The sequence below is a fragment of the Pleurodeles waltl genome, chromosome 4_1 (assembly GCF_031143425.1).
Source record: "Pleurodeles waltl isolate 20211129_DDA chromosome 4_1, aPleWal1.hap1.20221129, whole genome shotgun sequence".
Lineage (NCBI taxonomy): Eukaryota > Metazoa > Chordata > Amphibia > Caudata > Salamandridae > Pleurodeles > Pleurodeles waltl.
The window spans coordinates 188809345-188821117 of record NC_090442.1 but is presented as its reverse complement, the minus strand read 5'-3'; positions in this window follow the sequence as shown (position 1 = coordinate 188821117).

Here is an 11773-nt window from a genome sequence, read left to right as displayed (position 1 = left end):
TTTTACCACCAGCCTGTTGGCGGTATTACTGCCACTTTAGCACCGACAGCCAGGATTGTAATGAGGGCTTTTGTCACTGGAAAATTACTGAAAAACACTTACAATCCTAGAGGACCATATGCATCACAACGGATCAATGATTACAACCCTTTTTTTTTTTTTTTTTTCACACATAAGCTTTATTCGGCCAACAGACCATCAAAGCAATACAATACAATACAATATAAATATAAATAAATATCATAATATCATAGCAAGATTTAAAAAAAGAAAGTAAGGTCCATGTTTGCCCGACTTGGAACAATTTCAAATCATTGTAAATAAAAGATGCGTATGCGCCATGCCATTACTAAAAACTTACTTACTGCATAAATTGTCACATTTGAATTATGGCTTTTTAAAATCCTCAAAGCTAAAAAACATTTCCTTAAGTTCAATTCCCGACAGATTTTGTGAATCCATTTAAACCTTGCGGGACAAAAAAACATAAAATGTTCTACTGTTTCGGAAGAAGTGCCACATGTGGGACAAATATCAGAGCTTAACTTAGGTCCCCATCTGCTTGTCAAGGCCTTCAAGGGTAGTGTTCCGAATCGAAATCTGGCATACAAACTTTTGCCTAGTAAATCAGGTATTATATCTAAATATAGTTCGAACTCTGGGTACCATTTAAAATCAATAAACAAATTAGTTAAATGACCATTCGATTTTTGAGAAATGTAATTATTACGTATGTGGGACCAGTAAGCTCCTTTCAGTATTTTTACATGGGACTTCACGAGCTGCTGGGGATTCTCCCAAAAATTCCTCAATCCCAGCGTGCAAAACCAACCGGATACGTATTTGATCCATGGGATGGACGTAGAGTTAGGGCTTTTTAACAATTCTAATAGAGAAAACTTATATATGGCCAGTTCGGGAACTACCCAAAGCCTCACCCAATATAATAGAGGCCGTAAGATAATTAAATCAGCTATTCGTTTAAACCCTAGGTCTAAAAATAGGGGGGTTAATGGGGTGCTAGTAGGGCAAGCACATAAAGCCCATGCAAAGCTATTCTCAATTTTGGTTATCCTACTACTATCTGACATGCCCCAAATCTCTGCGCCATAAACAGCAGCACCCTGTGCCTTAGCCACATAAATCTTTACTGCTGGAGACACAACTTTAGCGACCGTATTCCTATAGAGGCGCAATATGGATGATGCCCGATGTTGCAAGAGCCCAGCACTCTTGCCAACTTGTTCCTCCCAAAGGAGTGAATCTGTAAGTCTCACACCCAAGTAGTCAATGGAGCTAACCTGGTCCAAAATAGCTCCATCTAACCTAATAGTACATTTCTTACGAGGGCCAGAGCCAAGCACCATCAATTTCGTTTTCTTCGAGTTCAGCTCTAAACCAAAATTCCAGCAGAATGATTTAAATCTGTCTACAAGAATTTGCAACCCCATAGGGGTTTTTTAAATCAATAGAGAGTCGTCCGCAAAAAGGAGAATTGGGATTTTCTGATTGACTAGGGAGGGAGCATCGTTCTGGCATGTCATTAGTTCTTGGACCACCTCGTTGATGAATAAAGAAAACAGAAGTGGTGCAAGCACACATCCCTGACGGACACCTCTTTTAATGGGAAATTTGTTAGTCAATTCACCTTGATTGCCCCATCTTACTTGCGCGTATGTGCCTTTATGCATGCGTATTAGTAGGTGGATAATATCGGGTGGTGCCCCTATTTTGTGTAACACTCCCCAAAGCTTATCTCTTGGGACCAAATCAAAAGCGGAGCGCAGATCAACAAAAATGACATATAGAGTTTGCTTTGCCAAGACTACATATTTCCAGTGTAGCACGGTCAACCTAAAAGCCTGGTCAACCGTGCTAACTCTAGAGCGGAACCCTGCCTGAAGCGGTGAAAGGATCTGCTGCTCCGTCACCCAGCTCGATAGTCTAACTAGCAACTGTTTGGCAAAGATTTTTTGTAAGTTGTCGATTAAACTGACCGGTCTGTAATTGATTGGAAAGTTTACATTACCCTTTTTGTAGATTGGGATACTTTCTGCACCCTTCCACGTCTCAGGGATCTGTCCTCCTTTTGTGATTTTATTTGACAGTAGGTTAATATACCAGGTCCATATGGATAACTCTGATTTATAAAGGTCGCCTGGAATTTTATCGGGACCTGGGGCTTTACCTGACTTTAAAGAGTTGATAGCATCTGCAGTTCCTTCTAAGGAGAAACAAATATAACTCTCAGAGTTATATAGATTCCCATCAGGTGTAGAAGTGGCAAGGTTAGCATTTGGTAAAATTAGGGGGTCTAATCCCACTTTATCACAGTCAACAGCCCCAGTGGAGATAGTTCCTTCATACAAGAGAGAGAAGTGCTCCACCCAGGTTCCGGGTTGAATATGGTTCCTTAGATTAGACCTACCCCCTCTCTCGTACTTAGCCAGCAGTTCCCAGAAAAGCGTATTGTTGTTTGCTTTTGTAGCATCTAACAAATCCTGCCAAATAACATCTTCCCAAATTTTCTTTGAATGTAAAATTGTCTTTTTATACATACATCTTGCTTGTTTGATCGCCCCCGTGGACCCGGCCTTTATGGCCTTTCTTAGCTCGGTCTTAGCCCTCATACATGCATCATTAAACCATCTACTGTTAGATGAACCCCCGTGTTGCCGGCTTACCATGGCTGCCTTTTTATAAAAAACACTTTGAAGTTTGACCATCATATCTTCGTGGATAACAAGAAGTGGGATGGCTTCCGGCTCAAGGTCTTCGTAAGCTGACAGATTATCTAGAAGCACTTGATAAATCTTACGTAGCAAATAAGGGTTTGACATGACTTTGGGCCACCTCACCTTTGTATTAGCATTATTTAAGGTAGGGGGAGGGACCATTGATGGTTGCGTATTCGAGGTTCTACCAAAGATATTCCCAGAAAGGGTAAGCAGCAGTGGGAAGTGATCACTCTCGCATCTTGAATCTACCCTCATGTCTAGCAGCAGTGGCCAAAGACGCACATCCACCAAAAAATAATCAATTACACTGGCCACAGAACCTCGTAGGAATGTCGGTGCAAGGTTTAAATCAGAAGGAGTTCGACCATTGCAGGCCCTTAGGCCAAACTTTAAGCATAATGTAGCGAGCTGTGCTGCGACACGAGAGCGTGGAGGATAACTATCACCATCCAATTGTACAATCCCCCATATTTCGTCCTCTTCCACAGTTAAATCACTAAGGAATGCAGAGGGTTCGAAAGTGCAATTTACATCCCCTGCAATAATTAAATAGTAATTAGTTTGTATCGTGTCTAAAAAGTCAGAAAGTAGAGTTAAAATATGTGATTCTGTACCACGTGCAACAGAACGGGCATAAACATTGATAAGAGTTATGTTAAAATGTTGCTGAAAAGAAATTTGTAAACCCATCAAGTCGGGACAATCAAATTCTAAAACCTTATAATCACATTGGAGCTTTGAATTTAAAAGAATTAAAAGTTCCCCTTTTGCACGACCAGTTGCTTTCTCTGATGGCTGTGCAGGGATATTAAAAGAGAGAAACCCATCCATACTTGATTGGCCCTCGACCCAGGTTTCTTGGAAAAGACACACATCTTGTGACTTTATGTAGGCAACCCAGTCCACATCATCCAGTTTCCTAGCAAGGCCAGCAAGATTCCAAGTCATAATGGATAACCCATTAGTTCCCGTTACAGTCGCATGTTTTGAGGGTAGAGCATCCTTATAATTCGGCTCATTAACAAGGGTCTTATCTGATTTGACTATTGTGGATGCCACTAAATTATCCTGATTGACGGCTTTCTGGGCGGAAGACAGTCATACAGAACCATGGTGCAAAAATATGCCTTCCTCCCTAGAGCCTCTCTCATTAACATTGGCAATGGGACCGGACACAGGAACCTGTTTTGAGTCAGATAGATTAGGAACTAGCCTGATGCCTCCTCCTTTTAGCTCCTTGTGCTGTCCCTTGCGTGCAACAGAGTCAATAAGTTGATCTGCCAAAAATTTATCCAAAAACACAATAATAATTACATCAAGATTTGACCCAGAGGGGCTCCATCTTTCAGTTTTTAGAATGTCCGAGCGTATAACTGAAAGGCATCCCTGCCGATTGCGTAGCCAGTGAATAACCTTATTAAGTCTAGACTCTTGGCCCTCAACAGACCTGGATGGCAACTTTGGGACATTAGTTAGGAAAAGAGTGTTGGCTCTGTGCCTAGGACCAATACTATTTGGAGACACATCTAAAGCACTGTTCATTCTTCGAGAAGAAGGAATGCAAGCTGGATCCTTAGTTGGAGGGTTAGCAAGTAACTTTCTATTAGTTAGAAAAGGGCTTTCCCTATTTTTTGGTATATTGGTAGTAGGATTTTGCCTCGTAGTGAAATGACAATACGGTGGGGCAAAGGGGCTACCGATAAGGTCTTCCTCGTTCCTTATCTTATCTCCACCGAGGGGAATACTGTTGCCCCCAGTGTGTTTATTTTTAGGATGGATAATTTGAGAAGATATGTTACCTTCTGCGGCCCTCCTATAGGATCCAGATCTCTGGGCATGGTAAGTTGGCCCCTCACATATACAGTATTAGCATTATATGTAGCAGAGTCGACTACCATAATTCCACCTGCCCCTTCTGCCTCCGACTTCTGACATTTGCATCCCAATTGATGAGCCATATTCCCCTGGAGCAGTTTAGTTAGCTGCAATACTAGTTCCTTGATTTCATCTATTCTCTGAAGAATTAAAGGCAATTTAGCTACACTGGCAGACAAATCAGAACACATATCAATAGTAATAGGAGGGGAAGTGGCAGCTTCAGTAGCTATAACAGCTGTATAGGGGTTGTGGGCCTCAATCAAATCGCTTCCCTCAAACAGAAGCTCAAAGCGATTTTTACATGGAATATTAGGGGCCAACCTTATCTCAGGGCTCAATGGTAGGGGTATACGTTCTATTTCCTCTACTTGCAAAATCCCCTGAGTTTGTGAAGGATTAGAGGTACTGCTACAAGCCACGATACCCTGTTGAAGTGAGGGAACAGTGGAATCAACAGTAGATGACTTCCCTGCGCAATCTGTTAAGCCCCCAGAAATTGCTGATCGAACTTTCATATTCTTGATGAAAAACTCCTGGATCTTTTTGGGTTGGAGTGGAGGCTTCTTCGGGGGCAAGAGGCCATGAGTACCTAGTTCGCTGTTAAGTATAGCCTCCACCTCCTCAAAAAGTTGATCAATCTCATCGAGTGATTTCAGTTCCCCTTGAGCAGGCTTAATAGTTGATTTCCTAGGTCGCTTTTCTGCTTTTTTGTACCTTCCAATGGAGCCGGCGGGCCAACAGCCTTTCTTTTCCCCATAATCCGAAAATAGAAAACAACAGGAAGATATAACCTGGAAACTGTGGTTGTATCCGGTCTCTTGGCAGCGAGACGCTCCTTCTAGCAGGCAAGCTGTGGCTTAGGCCAAATCAGGCTCCAGGATCTGGATGAAGGAGTAAAGAGACAGGGCCCAGCCCGGCCTCAGTCGGTCGAAGACGGGCCCGTCTTGGCCTGGTCTTCGCCTGGGCACGCCCGCGCGTCCCGCGAGTAGGGAGCGCTATTCCAGTTTTCAAGGGCTCCTGCCCTTGATGTGGAGTCTGCCTGTGCCGGCCCCCGGATCAGCTGTGCTTAAAAGCGCGTCCCGCGAGGTGGGAGCGCTATTCCAGTTTTAAAGGGCTCCTGCCCTTGATGTGGAGTCTGCCTGTGCCGGCCCCCGGATCAGCTGTGCTTAAAAGCGCGTCCCGCGAGGCGGGAGCGCTATTCCAGTTTTAAAGGGCTCCTGCCCTTGATGTGGAGTCTGCCTGTGCCGGCCCCCGGATCAGCTGTGCTCAAAAGCGCGACCCTTTAATTCAACGTATTTGGGATGCTTACATGGATATGCACGTTGTTGCAGATAACTCTACAGTGGTTACATGTTATGTTACTTTCTACATTACAAAGGTAGAAAAACAGATATGAAGAGAGTATGGGAAGGAGTATCAGCTGAGCAAGCTCTAAGTAAAAGACTATAGGGATTTAGCCTCCAAATGTTCTCACGGTAAGGTCAGTGGTCATCACAAAACACTTGTGAAAAATAAATTAATTGGATAGTGAAAAAACTCCATAGATGCTGTGCATGTCAACTATTGAAGTATTTAACAAAGTAATATCATATATGTGCACTCTACCATGCAAATTGTTCTAAAAAATAATTTAATTACACATATCATACCGCTTGTTAAAAATTCTATCAATTAACATGCTATAAGTTAATTAAGCAGTGCATGCAGATGGCACAAGTTATAGTTAAGTTAGTGTGTGTACCAATGTCATAAGACTGTGTATGGATATGTGCAATTTATAGTAGTTTTGGGACGGTGCAGAAATGATGAAGGAAAGTTTTAATTAAAACTGTGGAATTTTTAAGGTTTCTTTAGTTTAAGTTGCTTTTGCATTGTAATAATAAATTAAATATTGCTCTCCTAACTGTAAGTAAGCTCGCGCACACACACACACACACACACACACACACACACACACACACAGACACACATATAAAGTGGCGTTATAGTTAGGTGTAGTAATAAGCTTTTACCTTGCATTAAAAAACCTTATAAATTCACAGAAAAAGTATTAAATTGACATTACTGGTATGTATCATAATAAAATCTTAGCTCAAGTTAAAAAAAACTAGAATTTCACAGAAAAACCCAACGGTTGAAAGGACATAGGTGGTCATTATGACCCTGGCGGTATCATAACCGCAGGGCCAAAACGACGGGAGCACCGCCAACAGGCTGGCGGTGCCTCCCGGCGTATTTTGACCGTGGCGTTACCGCCGCAGTCGCACCGCCGGGGATGGCGGTTTACCGCCACAATGGCCTCGGCGGATGTAATCCGCCAGGGCAGCGCTGCCCTGGGGATTATGACCCCCCGACCGCCAGCCTGTTTCTGGCGGTTTGCACCGCCAGGAAGAGGCTGGCGGTAAGGTGTGTCCTGGGGCCCCTGGGGGCCCCTGCACTGCCCATGCCACTGGCATGGGCAGTGCAGGGGCCCCCTAACAGGGGCCCGGCCAGCTTTTCACTGTCTGCATAGCAGACAGTGAAAAGCACGACGGGTGCAACTGCACCCGTCGCACGGCCGCAACACCGCCGGCTCCATTAGGAGCCGGCTCCTATGTTGCGGCCTCATTCCCGCTGGGCCGGCGGGCGCAAACTTGGTTTGCGCCCGCCGACCCAGCGGGAATGTCATAATGGGGGCTGCCTGAGTGCGGCCGCATTGGCGGCCGCACGGTGGTTACCGCCTGGCGGGCGGCGGTAGCCGCCCACCAAGGTCGTAATGACCCCCATAATATTTAAGTACTGAAAAAGCACAAAAAAGTTTCCAAACGTAAAAAAAAAAATCACCAGTTATGGTTTATTGAGCTAATTATAAGTTGTGCTCCCGCCATGCACGGCTGATGACCTCACATATACTCATGACATGTTAAATGACAACAATGATGAAATCTCATTTCTGCTGTCTGCAGGGAGGGTGAGGTATTGTCGGGGTAACAGGTAGGTGGAAGTTTGGTCGCGCATGGTTCACCCTCACAGTACTGCAGCACTGTACAAGCTTCACACAATAAAGCTTGCACAGTACTGCAGTTTCGTATGGGTGAAGCGGTGGCTGCTATAGCCACCCTGGGTTCCACAGGAGTACAGTGGTACCAGTAATCTGTAAAAAATATAGATATATTTTTTGGTCCTCAGGGGGTATCTCTGGGTCCCCGCCCCCTACAAGTTCCAGGGGTTCAGAGTGCCCCTAACCTACCACCTATTCTTTTCTAATGTCAGGGCATCCAGTAATCACAGTCAAAACATTTCTTTCTGGGTTGTGGCCAGTTAAATTTATTGGGCCCGGTACTGGTCCGAACTGCAGTCAGAGGGCCCTATTTTTTTTAGTTTTCTGTACCTCAGACATCCTGCGGTACCAACCGTCCAATAAAACCCCCTTTTTTAAACCACTTCATGACCACCCAGAGCACCTGTTTAAACACAACTGAACAGATTTACACCAAATACTTAAAAGCACGGTTTCTGAGTAAGGTTCTAGCATTCTGCCAAATTTGTTGTAATTCCACTCAGCTGTGTTTTCTATACCTACAAAAGGTGTTTTCTACTGGAAGTAACATAGGAAATCAAAGGTTTGGGCTCTCCTCTGCACCAAAGTTATCAGCAAAAGAAAAACATTTCATGGTTACCCCTCCACTCACTTTTGCCCGATATTGATGCTGACTTGACTGAGAGTGTGCTGGGATCCTGCTAACCAGGCCTCAGCACCAGTGTTCTTTCCTAAAGACTGTTCCATTGTTCCCACAATTGGTAAACCCCTGGCACACACTTAAGTCCCTTGTAAAAGGTACCCCTGGTGCCAAGGGCCCTGTGAGCAGGGAAGGTCCCCAAGGGCTGCAGCATGTATTATGCCACCTTGGGGGTCCTCCCACCAAGCACATACTCACAGCCATTTCAGCTTGTGTGTGCTGGTGGGGAGAAAAAGACAAAGTCGACATGGCATCCCTCTCAGGGTGCCATGCCCACAAACCACTGCCCGTGGCATAGGTAACTCACCCCTCTAGCAGGCCTTACACCTCTAAGGCAGGGTGCACTATACCACAGGTGAGGGCACAGTTGCATGACCAATATGCCCCTACAGAGACTAAGTCCATTCTTATACATTGTAAGTGCAGTGTGGCCATACTGAGTACATGGGCTGGGAGTTTGTCATTACAAACTTCACAGCTCCATAATGGCTTCTCTGAAGTCTGGGAAGTTTTGTATCAAACTACTTCTCAGCACAATAAACCCACACCGATGCCAGTGTTGGATTTATTGAAAAATGCACCCAGAGGGCATCTTAGAGATGCTTACTGTATTTTAGCCAAATTTTTAGTGCAGGACTGACCGGTCTGTGCCAGCCTGCCACTTCCAGATGAGTTTCTGACCACATGGGTGAGAGCCTTTGTGCTCCCTTTGCCCAGAAACAAAGCCTGCACTGGGTGGAGGTTCTTCACACCGTCCCCCTGGAGGAACTGTGACACCTGGTGGTGATCCTCAAGGCTAAGGCCTTTTGTTACAGTGCCCCAGGGAACTCCAGATAGTGTCCCCCGGACAAAGGTGCACTTTTGGTGGCAAGTTCAACTGGAAAATTAGGGAAAACAAGGAGGAATGACCACTTCAGCTGGGACCACCTCTAAGGTGTTCAGAGCTGAAGTGACCCCCCTACTTGCAAAATCTTCCAACTTGGTTTGGAGGACAGGGACCAATAGGGTTAGGTCTGTGCCCCCCTCGCCAAAGGGAGTGGACACCGGAAGGGTGAAGTCACCCTCAGGGACAGTAGCCATTGGCTCCTGCCCTCTGACTCCTGTAACGCCCCTAAATCCAGGATTTAAGGGCTGCCCTGAACCTAGCTCATCAGATTCCTGGAAACCACAAGACGATGACAAGAAGAAAGAAGAAGGACTGCTAAACTGACCCCCAGCAGAGAAGACTGACGATACCAACTGACTTCCCTACAGGTCTGTCTTCGGCTTCTGAAGCCCTGCTTCAAGAAGGCGATGCACCCTGCAGGATCAGGGACCTCTTAAAAGCCTCAAGAGGACTGCCTGCACCCCAGAGGGCCAAGATCTCCCATGGTCACCGGCCCTGTCCTCAAAGAAACTCCAACAAAGGACTCCAGAACCGCCCTGGATCCACGAGTCCTGCCCACTCTGCACCCGATGCCCACAACCCATGTCTAGGTGGCCCAACCAACTAGAGTTGGTCCCCAGGCGATTCTGACCTAGTTGACTCCTCCTGTCCAACACGACAACACCTGCAGGCTAAATCCGGAGGACTCTCCCTGACAATGAGAGAATCGGACAAAGATACAGAACGGCCAAAGGTACCTCTGCACCCCCTGGCCTTGGTGAATCCGACCACCGGTCCAGCACGCCCAGTAGGCGGCCCTCCTCCCTGCCCAGCCTGAGGGTTTCTGGAACCAACCCCCTGGACTTAGCCTGCAGCATCTTTGTGAACCATAGGGTCCCCCTACTGAAAAGCATTGGGAGCCCGATGCTGTGTTTGCACCCTGCCGCCCCTGCACCGCTGAGGGTGTGTGTTTTGTGCTGACCCGTGGCCTCCCCAGTGCTCCTCTAAACCCTCCAGGTCTGCCCTCCAAAGACTCAGGTACTTACCTGCAAGCAGGCCTGATTCCGAGTGCCCCCAGTCTCCATAGGAGCCCATGTTAAATCTACATCAACTTTGACCTCTGAACCCGGCCAGCCCCGTGTTGCTGGTGGTGGGTGTTTGGGATTAACTTGAACCCCAACCTGTGGACATCCTAACCCCCGGAGACTGGAACTGTAAGTCTTGTACTTACCTTGAAACTGTGCTAACTTTTCTTTCCCCCGGAATTGTATTTGAAAATTGCACTGTCAATCAATCAAAGCATTTGTAAAGCGCACTACTCACCAGTGAGGGTCTCAAGGCGCTGATGGGGGGGAGGCTGCTACTGATCGAACAGCCAGGTCTTGAGATGTCTCCTGAAGGTAAGTAGATCCTGTGCCTGTCGTAGGTGGGTGGGAAGAGTGTTCCATGTCTTGGCAGCAAGGTGGGAGAACGATCTGCCACCGGCAGTCGTTCTGTGGATGCGTGGGACGGTGGCGAAGGCAAGGTGAGCGAAGCAAAGCTCTTGGGTCGGGGGAGAGCCGTCTGTTGAGGTATTCTGGTCCGGTGTTGCATAGTGCCTTGTGAGCATGGGTGAGGAGTTTGAACGTGATCCTCTTGTTGATGGGGAGCCAGTGCAGGTCTCTGAGGCAGGCTGTGATGTGGCTGTGGTGGTCGATGTCCAGGATGAGGAGTGCGGAGGCGTTCTGTATGCGTTGCAGTCTTTTCTGGAGCTTGGCCGTGGTTCCTGCGTAGAGGGTGTTGCCATAGTCCAGTTTGCTGCTTACAAGGGCTTGGGTGATCGTCGTTCTGGTTTCAGTGGGGATCCATTTGTAGATCTTCCAAAGACATGCTGGGTCATTGATGTCGATGAGTCCAAGATAAATCCCAGGTTGCGTGCGTGGTCAGTGGGTGTCGGTGCGGTTCCTAGTGTGGCAGGCCACTAGGAGTCGTCCCATGCGGAGGGGATGGAGATGAGGATGAGGACCCCAGTTTTGTTAAAATTCAGTTTCTGGCAGCTGTTCTTCATCCATTTGGCGATGGCCTTCATTCCTTCGTTGAGGTTTGTTTTGGCGGTAGCTAGGTCCTTGGTGAGGGAGAGGATCAGCTGGGTATCATCAGTGTATGAGACGATGTTGAGGTTGTGAGTGTGTGTCAACTTTTAAAACAGATATTTGCTATTTTCTCGAAAACCGTTTAAATTGCCAAATTGAAACAAAGTGGTGTTGATACATATGTCTGATACTTGCTTATGAATGTACTTACGTGCAAACCGAATCTTGTGGTTCTAGAAATAAAGTAACAAAATATATTTTTGCTATATAAAAACAATTGGCCTGGAGCTAGTCATTGTGTGTGTGCTTCATTTATTGCCTTTGTGTGTCCAACAAAGGCTTTGCACTACCCTCTGATAAATCTAACTAATTGACCACACTACCACAAAAAAGAGCATTAGTATTATCTACTTTAGCCTCTGTTAAGCCTCTGGGGAACCCCTGGATTCTGTGCACACTGTATCTCATTTTGATATAGTATATACAGAGCCAGATATATAT